The sequence below is a fragment of the Lithobates pipiens genome, unplaced genomic scaffold, assembly GCF_037356315.1.
Source record: "Lithobates pipiens isolate NorthernLeopardFrog02 unplaced genomic scaffold, aLitPip1_a1.2 Scaffold_19, whole genome shotgun sequence".
NCBI classification, from domain to species: Eukaryota; Metazoa; Chordata; class Amphibia; order Anura; family Ranidae; genus Lithobates; species Lithobates pipiens.
In genome coordinates this window covers 235,408,786-235,436,283 of record NW_027507764.1, presented here as the reverse complement: position 1 = coordinate 235,436,283, position 27,498 = coordinate 235,408,786, and the positions used below count along the sequence as shown (strand labels likewise).

The following is a 27,498-nucleotide window of genomic DNA, read 5'->3' as shown; positions in this document are numbered from 1 at the left end:
CTGCTGCAGTAAATTCCTACTAAATATAAAAGCGTAACCTGTACTGAGTTAATAAATAAGAAACATTTGTACATTTGAAATTGCACCTTTTTTTGGTGAAAATGGTGTAAATTTAACCACTTGCCGACCAGCCGCCATCATTATACTGCATAAGGTCGGCATGATCCCACGAACCGTTGTAGCTGTATGTTGGCTCCTTTAAGTGGGATAGCAGGTGCACACGCTGCACTGTGGGGGTGCTGAAGCTTGTGACTGGCAGTCGTGATCACTGCTGGCCATGAGCGATCGCAGGCACGAGAGGCAGAAGAGGGTCGTGTGTGTAAACACACAAATTCCTGTTCTGTGAGGAATAGTTAGGAACCACGATTCATCATCTCCTATAGTCAGTCTCCTCCCTGTATAGTTAGAACACACAGTCAGGGAACACAGTTTACCCCTTGAGCACCACCTAGTGTTAACCCCTTCCCTTCCAGTGACATTTATACAGTAATCAGTGCATTTTTATAGCACTGATCTCTGTATAGTTGTCAATCATCTCAAAAATGTGTCAAAAGTGCCCGATGTGTCCACCATAATGTCACAGTCATGATAAAAATCGCCATTACTAGTAAAAGATTTTTATTACCAAAAATATATAGAAGAATACATATCAGCCTAAACTTGATAAAATTGGCTTTTTATAAAAAAATAAATGGGGATATTTATCATAGCAAAATGTACAAAATAGTGTTTTTTTCAAAATTGTCGCTTTTTTTATTTATAGTGCAAAAAATAAAAACCGCAGAGATGATAAAATTCCACCAAAAGAAAGTTCTCTTTGTGGGAAAAAAAGGACATTGCAAATGTCAGTTAAAGTGACGCAGTGCCGTATCACAAAAAATGGCCTGGTCATTATATACAATATATTTTATAAAAGCATAGGACCAGGAGAATAAAAGGAAGGTGCTACTGATTTTTAAGGCTCTGCTATATTTGCACACATGTTTACCAAAACAATATTTTTGCTAAAAATGCACTAAAATCATTAATAGTGCATTCATACATGGCAGAATTTATAAAATGCCTGTTAAATTCAAACTAAATATAAAAGCAAAACTGTAAATAAAAAACATTTTTCACTTACAGCTTTCAAAATTTGAAAACACCCCCCAAACCATACATTTTTGAAAGCACATGACCTGTAGAATAAAAAAAGAGCTACTGATTTTTTGGGCCCCGCAATAATTGTGCAAATGTTCATCAAACTGCTATTTTTACAAAAAATACACTAAAATCATCATTTTTCTATTGAAAAAGCCCATGGCGTGCAAACACACCCAAAAAACTTCCACCCGGTGCATAAAAAAAGTGCACACACATAAAGAGTGAAACACTAAAAAGTGCAGACGGGTGCCTGATGTCCTCCAAAAGAAGGACCATACCCTGATCCCCCGGGGCGTTAGGCTCCAGACAGGGACTGAGGTACCAGACTCAACAAGTGGGACCCGGACGAAACCGGAATCCCTCCTTTCCCCGGGAGGACTGCCGAAACAGAACCTCCTAGGTACTTGGTACTGTGGGGGCTTCCCCGAAGGTAGGCCCCCCCTCATGGAGATTGGACCAAGCCATAAGGCCTATGTCCGCTCTCCCAGAGACTTTCAGGATTGGTCCGAGGACCGACACCCTACTCATCAAACGTGCAGTGACAAACAGTGACAAACACACACAAATAAAATAAATAAAAAGTGAGGAAGGGATAGTGGAGAGGAGAGTGAAAAGTGGCCATCGTGCAATACAATGGCCGGCCCTCCGGCCAGGAATCAAAAATTCCTCTGGTCCTAGCCAAAAGGCCGGGCCCTAGAGGCAGGTGTAAAAAAAGCGTGTAATGGTGACGTGACCTAGGTGCCTAAATCAAAGTGCTGACGCACAGTGAAAGAAGGCACCCCTGGACTGCCACTCCAGGGGCACATCACCATGGGCTTTCCAACAAAAGCATCCCCGACAGCCCAGCCCAGACCACGACAGCCCCCACCACAGCCAGAAAGGCATGGAGATCAGCGAGCTTAGTGAGACCCTTTGCCATCAGGTCCCACCCTCACTCCCGTCACTCCTACCTAATTATATTCGAAAGGTACCGGCCGCCCCTCTGCTGGAACAGAAGAGCTAAGCGTTCCCTCCCGAAAAACTGACTGGGGCTAAAGCTGCCACAATCCAAGCCGGTCTGCCAGGGTCCCCTCCCCTGGCGCCGACCAGTGGTTCTCCGCCCTCATCAGGAGGCTTCCCGAACCGGCTACAAACCAGTCCGGGTCACCTTTACACCAACAGGCTTTGCATAGCAACCGCCACCCCTACTCCACCTCGCCGTAGAGCAGGGACGGTAAACTAGCTAAATCATCATTAGTGCACATAAACACAACATAACTTACAAAATTCCTGCTAAATTGCTACTAGAGCATTATTCACAAGTGGCATACTAAAATGTACACCCATGGAGAGCCATGTACCCGCACAAGGATGCACGGGTGTTCTGTGCATCCCCATACAGGCAGTCCCATTTATGTCAATCGGGATGCAACGGCTGCACAGGAATAGCTGCTCCCAATCTGACATCTGTGTGGGTATGGGTGCACGACCCCGAACACAGACAGTGTGAGCTCAGGGATATGCAATTGGATCTAAATGAATGTCAAATTGGGAGAAACAGCTCTGTTCACACAGTTGCTACATCCCAAATGACATCAATAGGGCTGCCTGCACAGGGATGTACAGAACACATGTGCATGCCTGCACAGGTAAGCACAGCCTTGCAGGGGTGTACGCTGTGAATGCCCTGTGTGAACAAAGCCTTATGCCCCTTTCACATGAGCAGACCAATCAGGTCCGCTTTTCAGACTGGCCTGATCAGACCAACAATTGTTCTCTATAGAGAGGCTGATGTAAATGGACATGTGTCAGCCTGCATCCGATCCAGTCTGTTAAAAGCAGACTGCATCGGATGCAGATCGTCTAGCAGATCGGATGGAAATGGACAGGCAGCCCATTTCTTTCCAACTGCCCTATAGAGAACAGCGGGCTATGTTTGTTTTTTTACAATCAGTTTTTTCTTTTCAATATTTTTATTCAGAAAACTTTTAACAAGTACAAAATCAGCCTTTGCCGTTGTAACAGAAAGTAATTGCTCACTATCCAACCGGAGATGATTAGGTTACAGCACAGAAGAGAATTATTTCATATTAAATTTGATGTGTCATCATCCACATAAGGTTTATGTGAGAAAATCAAACAGACAGAAAAAAAAAAAGTAAACCATAAAAAAACACGGTATAACTTATGAAATGTAGAAATAGCATCAAGCAATGAGGTTTCATAATCCATGCCTTCCCCACTCATCTCACTAGAGATATGTCAAGCGCTGGGAGGGAAATGCATATATAGAAAGGCCAGTATGGTGGCCTGAAATTATGGGAGGAGCCCGGTCGTGTATATAACCCGCCGTTCGCCCATCTTCCTCTTCGGTTCCGGTGCGCGATACCTGATACGTCAGATATCAAGGGCCGACTATCCTAGACCAGACGCAGTGTGCCCGTTCGTGAGTTCCCGCGTTGTTCGTCTCCGTCTTGACCATCTTCTCGTTCATCAGCGTCCGTGGGTTTCGCCGTCGGAGTATCGTCTTACCCATCGAATTTGTCGATTACACGTCGGGCCGGCTGTCGCAGGTAGGGCTTCGGCACCCCCTTTTTTTCAGTTCATGTATTACAATGTCCCATCAAACATTCCCTGAACTCACGAACCGCTCGAATGTTTTACTGTGGCTCTCGTACTCATGTCACTGTTTCTACTTTCGATATAGTCGTTATCACCTTCGGTCGATCACGCCACGTCAGGCGATTCGTTCGCAGGTACATTCGAAACCGTTCGACTCCCCGAGCATTCTATTAGTATCGGTCGAATCGTTCGACTCACAGCCGACTGCTTGTTACGACAAAGCAAGCAGTCCGCACGTATCGCTTGGTCTGCTCCAGTTCGAACATGTCTCATCATTCATGCAGTCGTGTTATGTATCTCGTTTCATCTCAGTTCAAGTCATTTCAGTCCCACTCATTTCTACCGTTTCAAATCATTTCTGTCACTAGCCGCGCTCCGGCGCGAATCTTGTCGCACCTCTGGTGCACCGATTCGCTTTGAAGTGCCCCAGGGTTCGGCCTCATTTCTGTACATGCTCCAGAGACTGAGTCACTTGCAGGTTCACGCACGGTCCCTGATTCTTGTCTTTGTCATGGCATACCATTTCTGTCACTTATTACGCTCCAATTCGAATCCTTTCGCATTCTTCTATGCACCGATTCGTCCTGGTGTGCCCAGCTGCTACGCCTCATTTCGGTACATGCTCCAGAGACGGATTCTTTGTAACCTACAGTCCAGTCGTTGAATCCTGTCTCTGTCATGGGATATCATTTCTGTCACTTATTACACTCCAGTTCAAATCCTGTCGCATTTTCATCGTTCTGGTGTGCCCAGCTGCTACGCCTCATTTCAGTACATGCTCCAGAGTCGGATTCTTTGTTGTTACCATCAGTCCAGTCGTTGAATCTTGTCTCTGTCATGGGATATCATTTCTGTCACTTATTACGCTCCGATTCGAATCCTGTTGCATTTATTTATGCACCGATTCGTCCCGGTGTGCCCAGCTGCTACGCCTCATTTCAGTACATGCTCCAAAGACCGGATTCATCTGTTAGGTTCATGGGCTTGTCTTCTGATTCCAGTCTTTGTCATGGGTTTCATTTCATTTCACCTATCACGTTCCGGTACGAATAGTCACATTCGTGGACCAAATCCGTCCCGGCGTGCCCCAGGAATGGCCTCATTTCAGTACATGCTCCAGAATCCGTTTCGTGCTCGGTCGCAAGTTCGTGGCATGGCGATTCGGATCTCTGTCATGGCAGATTCACTCATTTCACGGTCACTCATCGCTTCCCGCTTCTAGTCCAGTTGATTCTTCAATGTTGGATTTTATCGGGGGGCCCTTGCTCGTCAGCCTCATTCGCTATGGAGTTGACAAAAAAAAAAAAAAAGGGGGAAAAAAAAAATATAAATGGAAAAAAAATATAAAAAAAGGGGAAAGAAAGGGGGAAAAGAAAAGGGAAGAGAAGGTTTCATTTGTTTCTTTCATTGTGTCGTTTCATCTCATGTCTAAATCTCACCTCCACTGTTAGCTAGCCGTTCGTCAGGTGGGAGTCTCAAACAAACTTCACCTTCATCTCCTCAGGTCAGTCGAGTTTCAGTAGGTCCAGCCTGCACCTGGTCGGACGGTGCCTCCTTAGGTAAGCATAATCATCTGGTAGGAGATGCTCTTCAGCACAAATATCCTTCTTTAAAAAAAAAAAAAAAAAGAGAAAATGTATTTTCTTTAGGAGTCTCCAACCAGTTTGTAATCCATGTCACCCCTATAGGTCCATATTAGGAGGAAACCCGGATCAGAGGGCTAGTAGCCTCGCCAGACCCGCATTCTGCCACCATGTCCCAGGCTGGCAGCGAGGACCTCACGGCTCAATTATCTCCATCTGTTGTCTCAGAGAATGGCAGCCAAAGGGCCTTCAGAGCGTGGACCATTCCCAGGCTCACAGCCGAGCTAAGACGCAGGGGCGTGCCCTTTCCAGCAACAGCCAGAAAGGCCGAGCTTTTCAGGCTCCTGTTTCCTCCCCCTGCGGCGGTTGAGGCTTCTGCCCAGCAGGCCTCCCTGGGCTCCATCGCCTCCTCAATCTCACAGCTTCACACCCTGGTGTCGTCCCTCACAACCTCAATGTCAGAACTGCAGAGTCGCGTGGCCCTCCTCGAGACCCACCCCGCTGTTCCTCTGCCAGTACCAGCATCCGAGCCAGTTGTTAATCCTCCCGCAGGTATCTCCGGATGTGCACCAATAGTGTACCCGTCCCATCTGGTGTCAGCTAACATCAGGAAGGACATCTTAGAGGGCAAAGACGTCAATTTGGCTTCTCTTCTCATCTCTATTCATGAGCTGGCAGAGAACAAGGCGTATACTTGGGGGGACGTATCAGTGGTCCTCAAAGCCAAGGATTCCAGACTGGACAGGAAACTCTCAATCACCGAGTTTACCTTGGCTTTCGGCATGATGAGGGACATCATTTGCTCAGCCTCCCCTGGCAGGAGGGAGGAGCTGGATCGGTACCTCCATGTGGTAGTTGACCTGGGTTACAAGTACGGCGGTTTTTCATTCTATGATTACCACCGCTCCTTTTCCGCTAAAGCAGCCGCCAGGCTCTCCCAGTTCCAGACACCTACGGACTGGAGCACCATGGATACCGAGCTGTTCTGCCGCCACTTCGCGGGGCTACGGTCCCCTCTGTGTGCGATCTGCCAGTCAGCAACTCATACTGCGGCTTGGTGCGCTAGCTCAGTGGCAGCCCCGCCCTTAGACGGTCCATCTACCTCGGGTGCCGCTCAGGGCCTACAGGCACCGGCACGCCTGCCACAGACCGATAAGCTTGGGCGCCCAGTCAAAACCATGGGCGGTGCACCAATCTGCAACAATTACAACAGTGGGTCGTGCAATTTTAGTCAGTGTAGGCTGCTCCATGTGTGCACCCAGTGTCATAGAGCTCACCCCCGGCTGATGTGCAAGCTCAAGCCGCTCAAGAGGTCCTGACTAAGCCGGCTCAACATTTCATGGCTTAGTGTCTACCTCACCAGTCATCCTACCCCCTCACTATCCGCCTTCCTCGTCCAGGGCTTCACGCAAGGTTTTCATACTGGACTTGTCTCTCTCCCTCACCTCACGCACGAATGCCAGAACCTACGGTCAGCAGCCACGGATGAACAAGCCATTGACCTACTGCTGCAATCTGAGCTAGACCAGGACTTTATCATCGGCCCTTTCGTACAGCCCCCATTTAACACCTGGCGAGTCAGCCCTATTGGGCTTGTCAAGGGCAAGTTCTCTAATAAACTCAGATTGGTTTATGATTTGTCAGCGCCTCATTCCTCTACGGTCCCCAGCCTCAATTCCCTTATCCCCTCTGAGGAGTTCTCCCTTAAGTATGCATCTGTAGACATGGCCATCCAGGTCATTCTTAAAACAGGCACAGGTACCTGGCTTTCCAAGGCCGACATCTCAAAGGCCTTCAAGCTTCTTCCCATCCATCCATCCCTCTGGTGCTGGCATGGCATTAAGTGGAGGCAGCTGTACTACTTTGCCACTAAACTCACGTTCGGATCCAAGAGTAGTCCCTGGCTCTTCGACACTTTTGCGCAGGCTCTCGCATGGATCTTGCTGCACGTAGCCCAGTGTCAGGAAGTCATTCATTATCTGGATGACTTCCTGCTGATAGAGTCACCCGGCTCTCCTCCACGAGATCTGGGTAAGTTGAGGGCAGTCTTCAATAATCTTAACGTCCCCATTGCCGAGCATAAGGTGGAGGGCCCATCGCAGGCCATCACCTTTCTCGGGGTCAGCCTAGACACTAACACTATGCAGGCCAGCCTTCCCCCGGATAAACTGACCCGCATCAGGACGGTCCTGAGGGACTTCACCTGTGCCAGGACTTGTACCAAGAGACAGCTTCAATCCCTTCTTGGCATGCTTAACTTCGCCATGCGCATCATCCCTCAGGGGCGCTCGTTCGTGTCACGCCTGTTAGCCTTACTGTCCCACTCTCAGGACCCGGAGCAAGTACTCAGCCTGGATTCCGCAGCTATAGCAGACCTTGCCATGTGGGAGGAATTCCTATCTTCCTGGAATGGAGTGTCCCTGTTCGTCCCCTCCGTGTCCTCCCTTTCACCTCGGGTGGTGACCGACGCGGCGGCCTCCACGGGCTTTGCGGCGATCTTTGGCAACCTCTGGCTCGCAGCCCCCTGGCCTCCCCAGATACTGGCTATTCCTGGCTTCACTGAGACGTCCTCCCTGTTCGAGTTATATCCCATTGTAGTCGCGGCACACACGTGGGGCCGCAGCTGGTCGGGCCAGACGGTGTTTTTTTCTACAGATAACCTGGCCACTGCGGAGATCATTAATAAAGGCAGGTCCAGGTCTCTACAGATTATGTCCTTCCTGCGGCGACTGACCCAGCTCTCATTGTTGTTTCAGTTCAACCTTCATTGTTCCTTTGTCCCCGGTAAATTTAATCAGGCGGCGGATGCCCTCTCCCGCTTTAACTTTGTTTCGTTTTTTGACCAGGTGCCCGGAGCCGGACCAACATCAGCAGCTATCCCGGACTGGTCTCAACTGACCTTGGATTAGCCCCACACCTCTCAGCAGCAACTCAACTCATTGATCTCTCCCTCTCAAACAATACCCGCAAGGCCTATCAATCGGCCTGGAGGGCCTTTAGCCGCTTCGCGTCGTCTCACAACGCAGAGTCCTCCCGGGTCAAACAAGTCCTTGCTTTCATTTCTTACTGCCATTCGGAGTTGGCATTGTCTTTTAATACGATCCGGTTGTACTTGGCCGGGGTACAACATTTCACGTCCCTCCAGGACCCTACTAAGCCCTCCTTGTTCACTTACCACGCCGTCCGGGCTCTCATGCGCGGCATTCAGAAGCGTCGGCCCGTGTCCAGCACCAAACGGCTGCCTATCACAGGTGAAGTGTTCAGGGACATGTCAGATATTCTGGCCTCTTCACCTTTCGGTCTCCACGTTAGTGTCGTCCTGCAAGCAGCCATACATCTGGCCTTCTACGGCTTCTTGCGACCAGGCGAGTTTACCTGCAGTAGCCCCTCGGCACGCATGCTGTGCAAGCACCATCTAATCAGGTTCGAGGACCACTTCATCCTACACTTAGCGGTTTCCAAGACACAGCAGCTTGGCTCAGGCACGGACATACACTTCTATAATACCTACAACCGCTGGTGCCCGGTCGCTGTTCTCACCCGCTTGTTGACCCTTTTGGCCGATCAACCAGGGACTGGCCCGCTTCTGCCCTTTCACACGAAACCTCTCAACGCAGCCCAGTTCATGGAACATGTCAGGATACTCCTGGGCATCCTTCACCTCAATCCTGCCCACTACTCTGGACATTCATTTCGTATCGGGGCAGCTTGACGGCCTCCCGCCAAGGGGTCCCGGTCCATGTTATCAAAAAGTTGGGTAGATGGAAGTCCTCCTGTTTTGCCCGTTACATACCCAATCCGCAAGTTGAGATGGCCCAGGCCTTCGTCAAACTCACCCAGTAACAGTCTTGATTCAATAAAATGTATTCCCTACCTGAGTGTTTTGCCCCCTTATTTTGGTATACCGTACGTTAGACCAGGGCACACTTTCAGGTCCATTTCAAGTAAGCGAGTTTATGTTATCCTTGTTTGTCATCCTTATCCGTATCGGTCAGAGGGCTCTACACCATAAATAGAAAGGCCAGTATGGTGGCCTGAAATTATGGGAGGAGCCCGGTCGTGTATATAACCCGCCGTTCGCCCATCTTCCTCGTCGGTTCCGGTGCGCGATACCCGCCCACCCGCCCCCTTTATCAGGGCTTTTCTCCAGCATACTCCTCATGTGAGTACTCATTTCACCATTTCATATTAATTTCATTTTAAGGTATGCCCCCTTATTTTGGTATACCGTACGTTAGACCAGGGCACACTTTCAGGTCCATTTCAAGTAAGCGAGTTTATGTTATCCTTGTTTGTCATCCTTATCCGTATCGGTCAGAGGGCTCTACACCATAAATAATATAGTCTTAATTCTGGAATACCTCTTCTTGCTCTCGGTAATTCACAGATGTATTTCAATGCGTAACATGGAAACAGTGAGGGGTGAATCCCTTTCCCCCTCTGCTACATCTACTTGATGTAACCTACTAACTTAACTCCTGTGTAATCCCAGGGACCGTAATTGGTCCTAAGGGCCCATCAAAAGGCAACTTCAGATGGAAGGAAGAGAGAAAGGGAAAAGAGATGACAGAAAGAAGAAATAGAGGGTAGTGAAAGGGAGTGCACTCTACCCCCGGAGAAGAGCACTCCAGAGCCAATCCCATCTCATAATGCAACCGAAAGGAAGCTAATCGAGGGGTCCTATATTTTATCAAACAAAGCAATTTTATTATTCAAAATTGCCATGACGTGTTCATTTATCTTTATCCATAATAGTTTATAGAATTCAGTTTTTTTAATATATATATAGAGTATCTCACAAAAGTGAGTACACTCCTCACATTTCTGTAAATATTTTATTATATATTTTCATGTGACAACGGGAGATGGAGAGGCTGAGGATAGGGGAGCGTGGCATGGGGGGGGGGGGCAGCATTTGAGGTAATAACTCTGATCAGCGCATTGTAATTCACTGATTAGAGTTATAGGGTTGTTCAGCAGAGTCTTTCTGCTATAAGTTTATGGTAATTTAAGTGACCATGAGCTTATAGCAGGAGGAATGAGGTCAGTACCGTGTATGGACCTGGCCAGCTGGAAGCAGTGCTGTAGGTCCGTATGCCATATGGATCTGGCAGTGAAAGGGTTAAGCATTCATTATCTAAAAAATATAGGGAACAGCTTCTGAAAACACTTGCTATCCTGACTACCTTCAATTCTTTCTGAGTGACTGACCCGAAACAAGCACACAGTTAGAAAATTGAAAAACAAGGCAAAGGTCCTTTTCCACATGATTGTTCCAGTTCCCTTTAAAAAAAAACTTTGAAGTCAGAGAGTCAGAAAAACAAGCAGACTAGTAGTATTCTAGATATTTACAAGATCAGCAATGGCAGCCTCCATGCTTCTCTCAGAACAGGTCTACATGTTAAAACCCTAATGCTGCATACACACGATCGGACATTCCGACAACAAAACCGTGGATTTATTTCCGACGGATGTTGGCTCAAACTTGTCTTGCATACACACGGTCACACAAATTTTGTCGGAAATACCGAACGTCAAGAACGCGGTGATGTACAACATGTACGATGAGTCGAGAAAAATTAAGTACAATAGTCAGTGCGGCCCTTCTGCTTGATTCCGAGCATGCGTGGAATTTTGTGCATTGAAATTGTCTACACACACTCAGAATTTACGACAATGGATTCTCAATTTTTTGTTGTCAGAAATTCCGACAACAAATGTCCAATGGAGCCTACACATTGTCAGAATTTCCCTCAACAAGCTCACATCAAACATTTGTTTTAGAAATTCCGAACGTGTGTACACAGCATAATGCACCAAGCTCTTTCACAATAAAAACTATCACTACAAATTACCAAAATCTCTAGTAGTGAGCTTTATCTTTCTATCCCATTTTAGGGAAGCCAATGTCTACAATAAAGCATAATAAACTTTTGTTCTGGGTTGAAGGAGTTACCAACCCACAATAGAACTGTTGCTAGAAGCCCGTACATGTCTGGGCAAAATACAAATAAAAAAAATAATTTATTACATCTTCTCTGAAACATATTTACCAATCCTGATGTTTTCTTTCTATAAAATGCTGCAAATATTTGTTGATATTCTTAAATTCTTGTTTGGGCTGAAAACAGAGTGTCTCTACCACTGTTGTCAACTATGCCTGCTGGATTAAAGCTTTACCCATCTCCCACCTATCTCTGTCACACTCCATATACTATACATACACAAAACCATCCTGCTACCCTAGCTGCCCACATGCTGTCTGTAGGAAAAGGGATCTTAAAGGATGGTGTTCTGGGGGATATACCAACATAAATAGGAACTGAACAAACTTTTTACAACCTTGATGATGATGTTAGAGGGAGTAGTGAAAGCTGTTTCTCACTGAAGGAACAAGATAAAGGGAAACATGCTTCAACATGCTCTATATGGGAAGAGGGAGGTTGGGGGTTACATTTTAACAATTTAAGTTAACTATACTCCACTAAGCATGTACTGTCAGACTAATTACCTATACAGATTCATATGCCCTATACTTACAAATGCAGCAATATTTTGCACACAGCCTACAAGCCGATGCATGCACCTTGGTGGAAGGAGCATTGCCTTAGCCTCCTAAGGAATAATAAGTAATGCAGAAGGTTAAATGTATGGGACCCAGGCATCTCAGGTAAAAAAGCCAGAGAAGGGACCTGACCTCATAACATCAAACTGTCTACACTGGCATCTGCATAATGCTGATGCTAAGAATAGTGATGCACACGAACCATGCAGAAGACCAGAGTATGTAGGTACAAATAATGTACACCCTGCTGCTTTACTGAGGTGTATAAAGATAATAGATGCTTACTCCACAGAAACTGCTCTCCTAAAACTTGTAAATGATTTACTAACAGTAAAAACCAATGGACACTACTCTGTACTCCTACTTCTGGACCTTTCGGCTGCCTTTGATATGGCTGACCACCCCCTTCACCCCAAAAAACTTTACTCCTTTGGTCTTCATGGCTGTGATCTTTGTTGGCTCTCATTCTACCTATCCCACCGCATCTTAAGTGTCACTTACAATTCTATTTCCGCCTCTCCTCTTCCTTTCTCTGTTAAGGTCCCCCCAAGGTTCTGCTCTTGGACATCTCCTAGTCTCAATCTACACCACCTCCCTGGCTCAGCTGATATCCTTGCATGTCTTTCAGTATCATTTATACGCTGTTGACACCCAAATCTTTCACTCTACCCCTCAGCTCACAACATTAGTCTCCACACGCCTCTTCCCTTGACTTCTCTGTCAAAATCAATGGCACAACTATCAACCCATCACCGCATGCCAGGGTGCTAGGTGTTATCCTGGACTCTGATCTCTCCTTTTGGCCCCACTTCCAATCACTTTCCAAAGCTTGCTGCCTCAACCCCTGCAACATCTCCAAATACGCCCCTTCCTAACCAATGACACCACAAAGCTCCTAGTCTACTCCCTTGTTATATCTCGCCTCGACTCCCTCCTCATTGGATTACCTTTAAATAGGCTTTCCCCTATTCACACTGTCATAAATGCTGCTTCCAGACTCTGTGTCCACTACTCCTCTCTGCCAATCCCTCCATTGGCTGCCACTCACCCAACAAATTAAATTCAAATTGCTAACAATAACTTACAACGCCATCCACAACTTGGCCGCCAGCTACATCACTAACCTAATCTCAAAATACCAACCAAATTGTTCACTTCATTCCACTCAAGACCTTTTACTCTCTAGTTCCCTTGTTACCCCCTCCTATGCTTGTCTCCAGGACTTCTCTTGAGCCTCTACCACACTTTGGAATGCCCTACCCTAATCTGTCTGGCTATCTCCAACACTATCCACTTTTAGGCGATCCCTGAAAACTTTTCTCTTCAGAGAGGCCTATCCTACCTCCATCTAACAACTCTACTTGTATTTTCTACATCAGTCCATCCCCTAGAGTTATTATCTTCTGTATCACTTGACCCTCCCTTTTAGATTGTATACTCTCTGATTCCTCCTGTATTGAATTGTATTGTAACCATACTTTCTGCCCTCACGCTGTGAAGCACCGCCAGATGGCCAGACCATTTTTGCAATTTTTCCTTTGTTTTATTATTTTTCAGAGTTTGTAAAAGGCCCTGCAAACCATATATTTTCTGAAAGCACACAATCAGTAGAATAAAAAGAAGGTGCTACAGATTTTTTAGACCCCACAGTATTTGCGCAAATGTTTATCAAACCAGTATATTATTTGCAAAAATACACTAAAACCACTATTAGATGAAAACAGCTAAGTTTACAAAATTCCTGCTAAATCCCTACAAAATATAAAACCTTAACCTGTATGAAGTTAATAAATAACAAAACATTTACATGCGAAAATGTAAATATCCAAATTTCTCAAAAAAAAAAAACTCTAAAGATGTTAATTTTTCCCTTAAAGCATATGACCTCTAGAATAAAAGGAAAGTGCTACTGATTTTTTAGATCCCGCGGTATTTGCGCAAATGTTTATCAAACCAATATGTTCGCAAAAAATACACTAAAACCGTTATTAGCAGATAAGAACACAGCTAATTTTACAAAATCCCTGCTGAATCCCTATTAAATATAAAAGCTTAACCTATATGGAGTTAATAAATAACAAATATTTGTAAATTTTTAATTGCGCCATTTTGCAAAATGGTGAAAATCGAACGTACCCAAAAATTTCTCAAAAAATCTGTATGTTTTCATTTTTCACTTACAGTTTTCAGAGTTTGTAAAAGACCCCCCAAACTATATATTTTCTTAAAGCATATAACCTCTGGAATAAAAAGAAGGTGCTACTTATTTTTTAGGCAATGCGGCATTTGCGAAAATGTTTATCAAAACAATATTTTTGCTAAAAATATACCAAAACCATTATAATCAGATAAAAACACAGCTCATTTGACAAAATTCCATCTAAATCTAAAAACATTACCTGTATGGAGTTAATACATAACACATATTTGTAATTTTTACATTGTGCCTTTTTGAAAAATGGTTAAAATTTAACTTACGCAAAAATGTAAATATATTTTCTCAAAAAATCTAGAGGTTTTCAATTTTTCACTTACAGCTTTCAGAGTTTGTAAAAGACCCCCCCCCCCCCAAACCATATATTTTCTGAAAGAATATGACCTTTGGAATAAAAAGAACATGCTACTTATTTTTTAGGCCTTGCCGTATTTGCGAAATGTTTATCAAAACAATATTTTTGCTAAAAATACACCAAGATTCATTATAAGCAGATAAAAACACAGCACATTTTACAAAATTCCTGTTAAATTCCATCTAAATATAAAAGCTGGAGTTAATAAATAACACATATTTGTAATTTTTACATTGCACCTTTTTGCAAAATGGTTAAAATCGAACGTATGCAAAAATGTAAATATACCAATTTCTCAAAAAATCTGGAGGTTTTCATTTTTCACTTTCAGTACAGACCCCCCCAAACCATATATTTTCTGAAAGCATATGACCTCTGGAATAAAAAGAAGGTGCTACTTATTTTTTAGGCCCCGCTGTATTTGCACAAATGTTTATCAAATCAATATTTTTGAAAAAATACACTAAAACCATTATAAGCAGATAAAAACACTTTCTAAATGCCTACTAAATATAAAATCTTAACCTCTATTAAGTTAATGAATAACAAATATTTGTAAATTTTAAATTGCGCCTTTTTGAGAAATAGGGAAAAAAAAGGTACGCAAAAGTTTTAGAAAATCTGGAGATTCTACTTTTTCACTTACAGCTTTCAGAATTTGTAAAAGACCCCCAAACCATACATTTTCAGAAAGCACACGCCAGTCGAATAAAAGGAAGGTGCTACTGATTTTTAAGGCAGCACAATATTTGCGCAAATGTTTATTAAAACAATATTTTTGCAAAAAATACACTAAAATCATTAATGCACATAAACACAACATAATTTACAAAATTCCTGCTAAATTGCTACTAAAGCATCGCTCACATGTGGCAAACTAAAGTGTATGCCAATGGGGGCCATGTTTACCCTCACAGGGATGCACAGGTGTTCCATGCATCCCAATACAGGCAGTCCCATTTATGTCAATTGGGATGCAACAGCTTCACAGGCATAGCTGCTGTGGGTACCTGACCACGAACACAGATAGTGTGAGCTCAGGGACATGCATGCTGACCTACATGGATGTAAAATTGGGAGCAACGGCTCTGTTTATGCAGGTGCTACATCCCAAATTACATCAATGGGACTGCCTGCACAGGGATGCACGGAGCACATGTGCATCCCCGTAAAGGTATGCTGTGTATGCCCTGTGTGAAAAAGGCCTTATGCCGTGTACACACGATTGGAAAATTGGTCTGAAAAAGCTATGATGGTTTTTCTGATGGAATTCCGCTCAAGCTTGTCTTGCGTACACATGGTCACCCCAAATTCCGACCGCCAAGACCCCAATGACATACAATGGGACTAGAAAAAGGACATTCAATAGCCAGTGCACCACCCTTTGGACTCCTTCTGCTAATCTTGTGTTAGTAGAAGTTTGGGGAGAGATGATTCGTGCTTTTCAGACTGCTTTTTCAGATCGTTTTACTGCTGTTCAGTTTGTGCTTGTGGGTTTGTATCTGGTTTTCAGTGCGTTTAGTCAGTTTGTATCTGTTTTTCGGTGCATTCTTGTTCGCTCATTACTGATTTTCAGGTCGCTCTTCATAGGCTTTGCTGTTCTTCAGTGCGTTCTGTTTAGTTTGTTCTGACCAGCTGACCGTTTTGAAGCCATGTTGCGGTTATGTACTCGTCGAAGTGTTCGTGCCTTGCGGGGGCTTGGTGTTGGGGTTCTTACTTTGACCCAAGTCCAGTCCATGAACAGGGTGAGGAGGAGTTCATGGACCAAGAATTGGTTACTCCAGCGTGAACAATTCTCTCCTATGCCTTTACTGCGTGAGATCCGGGAGAATAACCCTGATGATTTCAGGAATTACCCCAGGATGACTGACCCCATTTTCACCGTCTGTTGGCTTTGCTGTCCACTTATATTAGCAGGCAAGCCATCACTCGAGAGCAGAGGCTAGTTGCCATGTAGCGGTACTTGGCGACTGGGAGAAGTCTGCAGGACCTCAAGTTCTCGACAGGCATCTCCTCCAGGCTCTGGGAATCATTACTCCAGAGACCTGTTCTTCCATCATTCAGGACCTGCAGAAGGACTATATTAGGGTAAGTTTAATCTTTTATTAACATCAAATTCTGTGCGTTTAATGTTTGCTAATGTATTGTATTTATTTCATCATTCCCTAATTACCATGACTTGAATATTTTACGGGTAGGGGGGCCATTGCTATGCCAGAAAATTTTTAAATATTTTCAAAAAAAAAAGAAATTAATATGATAAAATCTTGATTTTGATTTACTGCTTGTGGTTATTTTATCTGTCTCCTAGGGTTTCCTAGTGCAATTGTAGTGCCAAGTGGTTTTAACATTATTTAAATAACACCCATTGTCACTGTAAACACCAGCTTAATACAAAAAGTGTTATTGAGCATTAAAAGAAGAAGCCACACATTGTTGATTAGAAAGCCTTTTACTCTGTGCACATTCACATGTGCGTTCTAAAACATTTTGTGGTAAAAAAACACCTTTTTTTGTAAAAGTTTTACCTTGAAATTTTTGAAAAAGTACATAAACAGGCATGTTTCCAAAAATAACATACACAACTCTGGAACTTACAATGTTCAACATTTTCTAAAATGAAAGAAATATCAGACATTATAGTGTCAAAAATGTGTTAATATTGCCTTCATCAGATGGGGTGAAGTCATCCCTGTAAAAGCCAAATTTAGAAGATGCACACAAATTGTGAGTCAAAATGGGGATTTCCTTTCTGATCCCATACCTCATGTCAACATGTGCTATCTCCCATCATGGGGGATCAATGAACGTGTTTTGGGAGTGCAACCACTTCCTCTCACCTACTAGAGTTAGGAGAAAGGGGTTGCACTCACAAAACACGTACATTGAAATCCCCTGATGGCAGATAGCACATGTTGAGACACTGGGGGGTACTTACAAAAGGCAAATCCACTTTGCACTGAAAGTGCACTGAAAGTGCACCTGGAAGCACATACAGGAAGGAGCTTAATAAGGTCTAGGCTATCATGAGATCAGGAACTGCAGCAGAGCATGTGTATGTACCCAGTCTGTGGTACTACAACAGGATGCAGTTTCTGGAAGACCAGATTAAAGCCAGGGAATCACTTTCGACCCTTCCCTCAACACCAGCTGAGGCTTCTGAGGACCAACCTGGGCCTTCCATCCTGGAAGAAGTTGAGAAGCCTATACAGGTATAGTATTTTTTAACATATTTATTGTCCGAAAATGATTTTTGTTAACTAGATGTTATTATTGATAACAAGTGAATGATTTAACAAAAACTGTTTGAAATATCAATAGACAGTAGGGGCCAAAAATGAGTGTGACAAGAATGAAAAATTGCTGGGGTCAGAATGATAGTCTTTTCTATTTATTAACATTCAATTTGCAACAGTCATGAGCTGAAAATTGTGTGTGATTGATGAACCAAAAACTATAACAATGTCCCTTTTTCATACACAGAAAGACCTCAGCCAGAATGGAATGTGGCAGACAGGAGGAGGCGGAGGTAAGTGTCAGCCAGGAGGTGGCAGGGCCCTGTAGCCTCACCCAATCCCAGGTGCATCCCCTCCACCTTACAACAAAAAGGCCCAGGAAGGGGAGTAACGTGGAGGAGGCAGCACTGAAAAGCCCCCCCCCCCCGATCCTGAAGAGGCCTATGGCTGCTATGTAGCTGCTAAATTGCAGCAAATGGAGAAGGGCCAATGCCTCAGGGGCGAATTTTTGAGGCCATTCAGAAGGGGTTGAGTGTCCAAATATGTGATAACATGCACTTATGTGCGCTCGCCCATCCTCCTCCTCCTCCTGCCACAAGTCCACCTCCAGAGCCACAGCCTCCAAGGAAGGCTGCAAGGAAGGCTGCAGGGAAGTGTGGAGGGAAGGCTGCAGGAAAGACAAGAAAGTGATGGCCTGGGTTCAGTCTGGTCTGATGGATCACACAGGCTGTTGTAGTACCACAGCCTGTGGACATATATGTCATCTGCTACTGTTCCTGATCTCTGGGACTCCTGGACCAGATTGTGCTCATTTTTATATGGACTTCTCAAGCTAACAATTTATTTTTTCCAAATAGTTGATGTGTGCCCTGGGGTAGAAACGCTTTGCAAATTCCAGCAGTTTCTCCAGCATTGCCTTCCTCTTTATTTTGTTATGAGCCAGAATAAATGGAGATTTTTTTTATCTGAAAATACTTGCCTATGTGTTTTTCTTCAAAAAGGACAGTTTGTGAGTAGACAGGTACATTTCAAAAATACAAGGTCAAATTAAGATAAGATAATAAGATAATAATGGTGTTGTGGTAACTTGACACACAAAACGAGAAATAACATTATGGAGATCACTCGGAAAAAAAATGCAGATCTTGATAAAAAAAATAAAATAAAAAAAAAACATTATTATGGAGATGTGACGAAAAAAAAATATTATTCATGAGAAATAATAATGAAAGAAGTTTGTGAGAACTTGAATATGTGAATACGGTGACTATGAGCAGCAAAACAACTTCATTCTTCTAGCATTCTAAAGAAGAAGAGAATGCGTTGCATTAAACTATTAAAAAAATTTCAGCGTGACGAATGTTACCAGACCGAGCCCTTCCGTCTAGTACTTGAATGTGAGCATGCGTGGGTTTTTGCATGTCAGAATTGCATACACATAAAGGATTTTTGGATAGGAACATGCTCTCAATCTTTTGCTGGCCAAAATTCCTCCAGCAAAAGTACAATGGAGCATACACTAGATCACATTTTCTGACCAAAAGCTCTCATCGATCTTTTGCTGGCGGAATTTCCAATTGTGTGTATGGACATTAGGCTCCTTTCACACAAGCACACGATTATATCTGCCTGTCTGTTTTTTAGGCGGGCCTAATCGGACCACCCATTGTTCTCTATGGAGAGGCTGATGTAAATGGACACGTGCTAGTTTACACCCACTTGCATCTGATAAAGTCCAGTCCTAAAAACAGAGGGATGGTGATCCCATTCCCCATCCATCTAGCAGATCGGATTGTATGGTATCCGATGGAACTGGACAGGTGGTCCGTTTCCATCTGACCACCCCATAGAGAATAGCAGCCGCGGACCTGTCATCTGCCTGCTCAGCAGGGAATAGGAGACAGATGCTTGACAGAGTCCGCTCCATGTGAAAGGGGTCTTACCAGGAGTGGCTGGTCCATTAGGGGCGCAGGAGTGCCGCCCCCCCTGCGTGGTGCCAGACTCATATGTTTGTATGAGGTTTTTTTCCAAGCCACACGATTAGAGCTTGAGGCTCTAACTGGCTTGAAAAAGGTTGGGCTCTGGGTGCAAAGCATTGCACCCCAAGCCCACCCACTTGTGACAATAGCAAATTAATATCCGCTATTGTCTTCCGGCTTCTCCTGAGAAAGCCGAGGAGGGGTGAGTATGGGGGGAGACTGTCACCGTGGAGGGGTGAGTGCGAGGGGGTCACCATGCGGGCGGACCTGGGGTCACTGGGTCTTACTATGTTTTTTTTTTGTTCTTCCTTTTTACCATTTTTTAAAGTAATATTTTTTAAAATATTTTTTCTTTGGTGAGATATCAAAGGTCTAAACAGACCCCCATATCGCTTTTTTTTGAGACAGAGAAAGTCTCTGCAGCACTTTACTTGAATGAATAAGGAATATGTATAGAGATTCCGCATTCATTCGTAAAATTACAGTTTGATACATAGTAACAATCACGGTTAGTATATATCAGCTGTCACAGATGAACGGTTTTCCCGATAGGAAGCCCACACATGATCGGAATATCCGTTGAATGATTCCGTCTGACCCTTTCTGCTGGAAAGTCCGGGCATGTGTATGAGGCATTAGTGTGACTGTGTGAAACTGGCAGGGAATGTCACTGCTTGCAAAGAGAGAGACCAGCTGTCACAAGTCAGCGTTGATGTTGGGAATGGGTGGGACTGAGCAGCTATCAAACACCACCCAATTGGATGTGCTGAATGTCCTTGCTGTAGCAAACCATCTCAAAAACTGCAAACAGGACTTATTTTGGCTTTGCCATACTCTTTTGATTTTCGGGCTTGATGGATTTAGTTCATGGTGATGTGAAGTGTTAGTTTTCTGCCACACAATGCGTTTAGCTTTTAGGCCAAAAGTTCAATTTTGGTCTCATCTGACCAGAGCACCATCTTCTATGACCCTTACATGGCTTCTCGAAAACTGCAAACAGGACTTATTTTGGCTTTGCCATATTCTTTTAATTTTCGGGTTTGATGGATTTAACAGTACTCCTTGAGATTCTCAAAGCTTGAGATGTTTTTTTATAACATAACTCTCCGTTAAACTTCTCCACAACTTTATTACTCACACGTTGTATGCCAACCTGTACCTGGGGGAATGGGAGTGCATGCTCTCATCATCTGAGCAGTTATGTCCGTATATGGAGAAGGTGGTACTGTGGCGTCGATACATCGACGATATTTTCATGGTATGGTACGGTACATCTGACTATCTCCAAGAATTTGTGAAAAAGTTAAATACTAATAAGTTTAATTTGACCTTTACGATGACGTTCGACTAAAGTCATATTACATTTTTGGATTTAACTATTCACAAACAACCTGATGGATCGCTGACTAGTTCCCTATTCCGCAAACCTACCTTTGGCAATTCTATTCTACACACCACCAGTTTCCATCCACAACCTCTTATCCACTCGATCCTGCACAGTCAGTACCTACGTGTCAGGAGGAACTGCACCAACAATGATGTCTTTCAACGAGAGGCAGACTCGTTGATGGGTAGACTCCTGACACATGGGTACTCAAAGACATGCTTGAAGAGGGCCTATAAGCATGCTACTTCTAAAACAAGATGTGAGCTAATTCGTGGCCATAAATCTAATCAAAACCAAACCAACCGGATTAGAATCATAACTACGTTTTCTAACCAACACAGACATTTGCAAAATATTGTGAAACGTTATTGCCATGTTCTGAAAATGGACCCCGCTATCGGTCCTTTTGTCCAGGACCAACCATTGTTCACTTTCAAATGGGCATGATCCCTGTAAACGCTTGGGAAATTTTAGATGTGGTGGGTGTCCTTACTGTCAATTCATGAATACCAGTCCCAACATAAGGTTACCAAATGGCAAAAAATATACTCCTCGACATTACGCGAATTGTAAGACAATTGGCATTGTATATTTACTTATGTGCAACTGCCCATGTTATTATGTCGGTAAGACGAATCAGGAAACAGGCTTATCGCCATATAGCAGCAATGAAATCATGCAACCTGAGTTTACCCCTTGGGAGACACGTTACAGCAATCCATGCAGGTATTTTTTTTGCGAGTTTCATTCATGATCCTGGATCATGTAGACTCTGGGTTGCGTGGAGGCGACTGGAATAAAGTCCTTTTTGCAGCATGAGCAAACATTTATTTTTCGCCTCCAGGCAACCAAGCCTCCTGGCCTCAATGATGCTATCTCATTCTGTCCCTTCCTGGAGGGTTTCACCTCAGGGGGTTCGGAGTGGGACCTCATCAAGGCCAATATGGCCCATCTTTCCTGATGTCATCCCCACAGGTGGGATTTATTATCGGTGCCTTCGGTTTCCTATAGAACTGGATTTAGTTTACATATATCTTGCTATATATGGATATAATATCTTGGATTGTCAATAGATCTATTTGGATGGTTGTTATGCTATTACAGGGTTTCTTTGTCTGTATATTTATGATTACTAGGATCGTTATTTGTTAGTTTTTTGTTATGAATTTTTAATGTTATGTTTTATCTTTGGTTTTTCTTTGTCTCTCTGATTTAACTTCACTGTGTCCCATTGTTTTTTTTTCCTCTGTAGATATTCAGTTCTTGGTGGAATGAGCTGTTTGCCTCCGGGTGGTCCTCCGTACGGTGCGGATTGCTGCTGGGGTTAAAGTTCCAAGACTACTCTGATTTGTTTACACAATGCACTCGGTGCACGGGGGCCATGACGTCATTTCCTATGGATCTGATGTTCTTGGCCGCCCTGTTTCTGGTCACTACACGGCCGGAAGCTGGGTTGCTCTCCATTGCCATGGTGACTTGCGTGCCGTGAGTCTCTGACGTGGACACTGGTCACCTCCTTCTCTTTAGTTACACCCCTACACCAGCGTATGACGTCTGGGCGGGATGAGGGCTGGCCTGCGTGCTGGAGATTTGGAGGGCGGCCCCTCCCACCTCACCCAATTGGCCAACCCAATAATGACATGCGGGAGACATGGAACTTGGACCTACTTCTCCTGAGCGGCCAAACCCCCTAACAATCAGCTGTAGCTGATTCACTGGTCAGCTGGGTTATAACTGCAGCACACGCTTTTCCAGTTTTATGCTATCTCAGGCATCAGACTGGTCATGTTGCTGCATATCTGTACACAGGTAAATGTTGCCACTACTAGCATGTATAATCTATGCACACTATGGGCATTTTGGAGGCTGTGGGGATGCTGCAGACATTGTGTCTGCGTACCCCACTGCTCCAGGGGTGCTTTTCTATTGTAGATATGAACCCTCTGTCTGCCTCCTAAATAGAGTCTGATTGAGTTTTTATTATACACCTTTCAGTCAGTATCTTTGCCTCTGTTTTACTATAGACATCTTTGGCCACTGTGCTCTCCCCTGATTAAACCGAATTGGCATTCTATGGGGAGATACTGCAGTATTGGTCCTTAAATGGTCGGACGGATAGCCATTCACCCTATACTACCTATATGCTATGCATTAGCAGGTATGTTTGGGGACATTATATATTTACTCTACCATTAGTGTTTGTCAACAATTTTCCTGTGTTGATGTTTATTTAAACAGCATATACCTATTATGCATATTAGTCACGGTACACTTTTTATTGATTCGTTTTTGGTTCTTTTGTTCTTTGCTAGATCAGAGAGTTAAATCTGGGGTATACTCTATTATGCGCCTGGGACGCCCTTTGTGCATTGCTTGTTTGCTGCGTGTATGGCACTCCTCTGACATCACGTACTGGCTCACGGATCTGATCCCTGCATGCAAAATCTTCCTTTTTCTAAATTTTATTATGTTGGATGCTTCCTGATCATTGATGTACAACAATATACGGTTTGAACACTATACAATATATTCAGTGGATGTTATTTGATACCTAATTTTTTGAACCATAATTGTTTAGTGTGTTTATCCTGTCCGTTTACTTATGTTTTCTTGAGGATATCAACCCCTGAAGAAGAGGTTTTACTCTTTAATTACTTTGAAATACGTCAGGCTTTCTTGGTATCAAATTCACTACTCAGGATCTACTAGTGTGGTGTTACGATTCCTATTGTGTTTGTATATATCGCTGTATTTTTCTGTATATCATGAACCAGTAATTGTGCTTCCATATATTTTTACTGTTTTTCATGTTTTAACTTTTCTAAAAAAAAATGTACTTTAATATAATTTTTTGAAGACTCCTGCCTCTCAAAGTCCCACAAAGAGGAAACATTGGCCTATTATTACTCACACGTGGACTCTATTTACTAATTAGGTGACTTGTGAAGGCAATTGGTTCTACTAGATTTTAGTTAGGGGTATCAGAGTAAAGGGGGCTAAATACAAATGCACGCCACACTTTTTCAGATATTAAAAAAAAAAATAATTGAAAACCGTTTACTATTTTCCTTCCACTTCACAATTATGAACCATTTTGTTTTAGTCTATCACATAAAATCCCAATAAAATACATTTTCTTTTTGGTTGTAACATGACAAAATGTGGAAAATGTCAAGGCCCTGTATACATGTAAAAATCTCTCAGTTTCAATTGTACAAATGGTCTGATCATTCTCTAAGTGAACTTGCTATTTTTAAATACTATTTATTGTATGGCTAGTAAAGGAATAATGTATTTATAGTATAAGTCAAATTTTCCGATAATATTAGATAATAGTTGCATCTAGGTCCGATTATTATTTGAGCGGTTCAAGTGTGTTAGACATTTGATGTTTGTAGTAACATTTTCTTGCTTCTGAAGATAATTATAATGTATTTCAGCTACTTTGTAAATAGCTATTAGAAATAAATGCTGTGTGAGATGCCAAGGCATAAACATAGAATTAGCCTTTGTAAACAGCCGTTTACTGTTAATGATTTGTTATTTACTTGTACTGCCAATAATGTATTTGAAATTCTAAACCACAAACCAAATTTTATTACTTAAAAGCAGAAGTTTTTTTTTACTTATTTCTACTTAATTTTAAAAATTAGATAAAATACTTACAATCCTGTAATGAAATTTACGAGATTTATATACCCTGTTCTTATGGGATTTGATTTACAAAACAAACAAAAATGAAATAGCAAAAATGACATAATAGCAACGGCTGCCTATTTTTGTTGTAACCTTTTACTTCCCCTGTAAATTTCATATTCATTGGAACGTGATTGGGTGGAATGTGATTTAAAGTGTTTGGTAAAATCAGACACAAAATACCAAAAAAGTACATCTTTCTAAACTGTGTATGTGTCTCTCTCCAAAGCTCTAAGCATAATTTCGCTCTGCTGCATTCTGTGATCAGCATGAGTCACTTTTGGCAGCTTTTCCCGACACCAATAGTTAAAAAGGTGACGAGGGGGGCATGGCTTGGCGCTGTTACGGGATGGCCGCTTGACTCCTGAGCTCCCGTCTACGAGGCCCGGCATCATAGGCAAAGGCAAGTGATCTATCTGCCCTATCGCCCACACTAAGACCCGCTCACATCCACCATGTCGGCGGCAAGACCCCGGTCCCCGCCGGAGCCTGATTCTCACCCAAACAGACAGATACCGGACATGTTCAGGTCCCGGCCTACAGGCCGCTCCCAAGCCGCTCCCAAGCCGCGGCCTCGAGTAGATCGCGGTCGCACAGCAGGAGCCCGCTGCGCTCGAGAGCGGACCCAGAACCACGGGAGAAGCCTGCAATCTGCCTTGATGATCTCCGCAGTGTAGCGGCTGACATCAAGAACACTCTATCAGCCGCAATTTCGGACCTGAGAGCGGACATACAGTCCATGACATTAAGGGTGGAAGAAATAGAAGCTGCACAAGCCCGCCATGACTCCTCCCTCTGTCAGATGCAACAACTCACTGAGTCTCATGCCATTCACTTACGAGACATAAACAGACACACGGAGGGCCTTGATAACAGGGGGAGATGTCGGAACCCGAGAGTGAGAGGGCTACCTGAAACAATTGACCCTAATCTTCTGACTCTAATGATCTAATGATCAGCTTGAAAGACCTCCTGATAGCCCGATCGTTTTCGAACGTATCAACAGGGCATTGCGCCCCAGGGGCCGTGAGACTGATCCCCCGAGGGATGTAGTTTGTTGCCTGACAGATTTCCCCCTGAAAGAGAAAATCCTTCGCAAGGCCAGAGAACGGAACCAACTAAACCACAGGGGGGTAAATGTTAAAATTTTCCAAGATTTATCTAATATAACGCTTCAGCGAAGGAGGGAGCTGCATCCGTTGCTAGAAGTCCTGCGGAAAAAATCCATACCATACCGTTGGAAATATCCGTTCTGTCTATCTGTTGCCCACCAGGGGCGCACAGAAAACCTGAGAGTCCCAGAGGACCTTGAGCATTTTTGCACTGCGTTGGGCTTACCTTCTGTTGATCTACCAGATTGGTATAGCGACTTCAGGCTACCTACTATCCACAGAGCAACGTCCATGGAAGGAGTGGACGAAGTAGGAAACGACGCCATCAGCAGACATCGCAGGCCGGGTCATCAGCCCCCTCTCTCCCGCTCACCACAAAGGAATGCCACTCCGCCAAGAAATGGCAGCCCTACTGCGTCGCCTGCCCATCGCAGACCCCGCCATATTTAGAGCAACCAGTTCTGAAGTTTGGACTGACACCAGTTGTTATAACTGTAACCTATCAAAAGTTACCCAGCCTGCCGACTTATACGTTTGAGACCCAGTACCTGCAAACCTAAACAGATGTTGAGGGAGCTTATGGACCCTGATCATATATTGGCAGCTCTGGCCTCATATGGGAAACTTCATACCAACCTGAACTGACACCTCCCCTCATTTACCAACCTGACGGCCACGCCTACATCACAACCCTGGAGACCCCCCATCTTGGACCGAATGCGACCAACAATGTCTTCTAATATGACACCTGCACCCATGGTTTACGGCAATCTCCCTTGATATTACCCCCTTTTTTTTTTCTTTCTCGCCCACATGGTGGCACCTAACGGAGACTGAAAAGACCAGAAGAGATACGTACCAAACGTGTACACCCCACCTTATCTACATGTGCTCATGATGAACCCTTTACACGCACACCCACCATGTGCCCGTCTGGAACACTAAACGCTTGCTGTGATTGCCGCTTTTTGGCTCCGACCAGTCGCCCGAGGACATAGCCCGGCCACTAGACTTTTTGCCATTTCCCCGCTCCCCTCTATGTTTTCCTTATGCTCATAAAAAGACAGAGAGAGAAGAAAAAGAGAAAGAAAAACTGTTTTTCCCTTTGTGTTTTTTTTTTTTGTTTCTTTTTTCCCACAATGTTGGCTTTGTAGACCATTCCTTTAACGCTTTGTACATGGTTCAGGTCTCCGGAGGAGTCGGGAGGAAGGCACCCGGTAAGCATACTTTCAGCCCTATTGGGCAGTAACACACGACATGAGACTATGTGGTCAGGTCAGACATCCCTCCCAAGAATCACATGACATCCTACACCTATTCCCAGCCTCAAGAATTCGGTGAGAAACACTGAGGGTCTCCTCCCCCCAAATATTTACGAAGGGACTAGGGGACCTAGCTAAGGAGCTGAGAAGGGGTAAACATGGGTAAAGGGAAGAAAAGGAATGAGGCTGACCTGAGGAAGCGAGAGTGGTCAAAAAGATAAGAGCGAGTAAGATAAGATGGAGGAGGCGGAAGTCAGGCAGTAAGGTGATTGGATAACGAGGATTCATAATAGAGAACCTGACAGCATGAGAAAGGACAGATTTCCCCAGCAGAGGTATATTATCTTTCACGGGGAAAACGGCC

General features: G+C 44.0%; 1 protein-coding gene across 1 annotated transcript in view; it reads right to left on the bottom strand.

Annotated features, from left to right (window-relative positions):
• ADCY1 (adenylate cyclase 1) overlaps positions 1–27,498 on the bottom strand; it is a 550,492-nt gene that overhangs the window by 65,136 nt on the left and 457,858 nt on the right. The window lies entirely within an intron of this gene.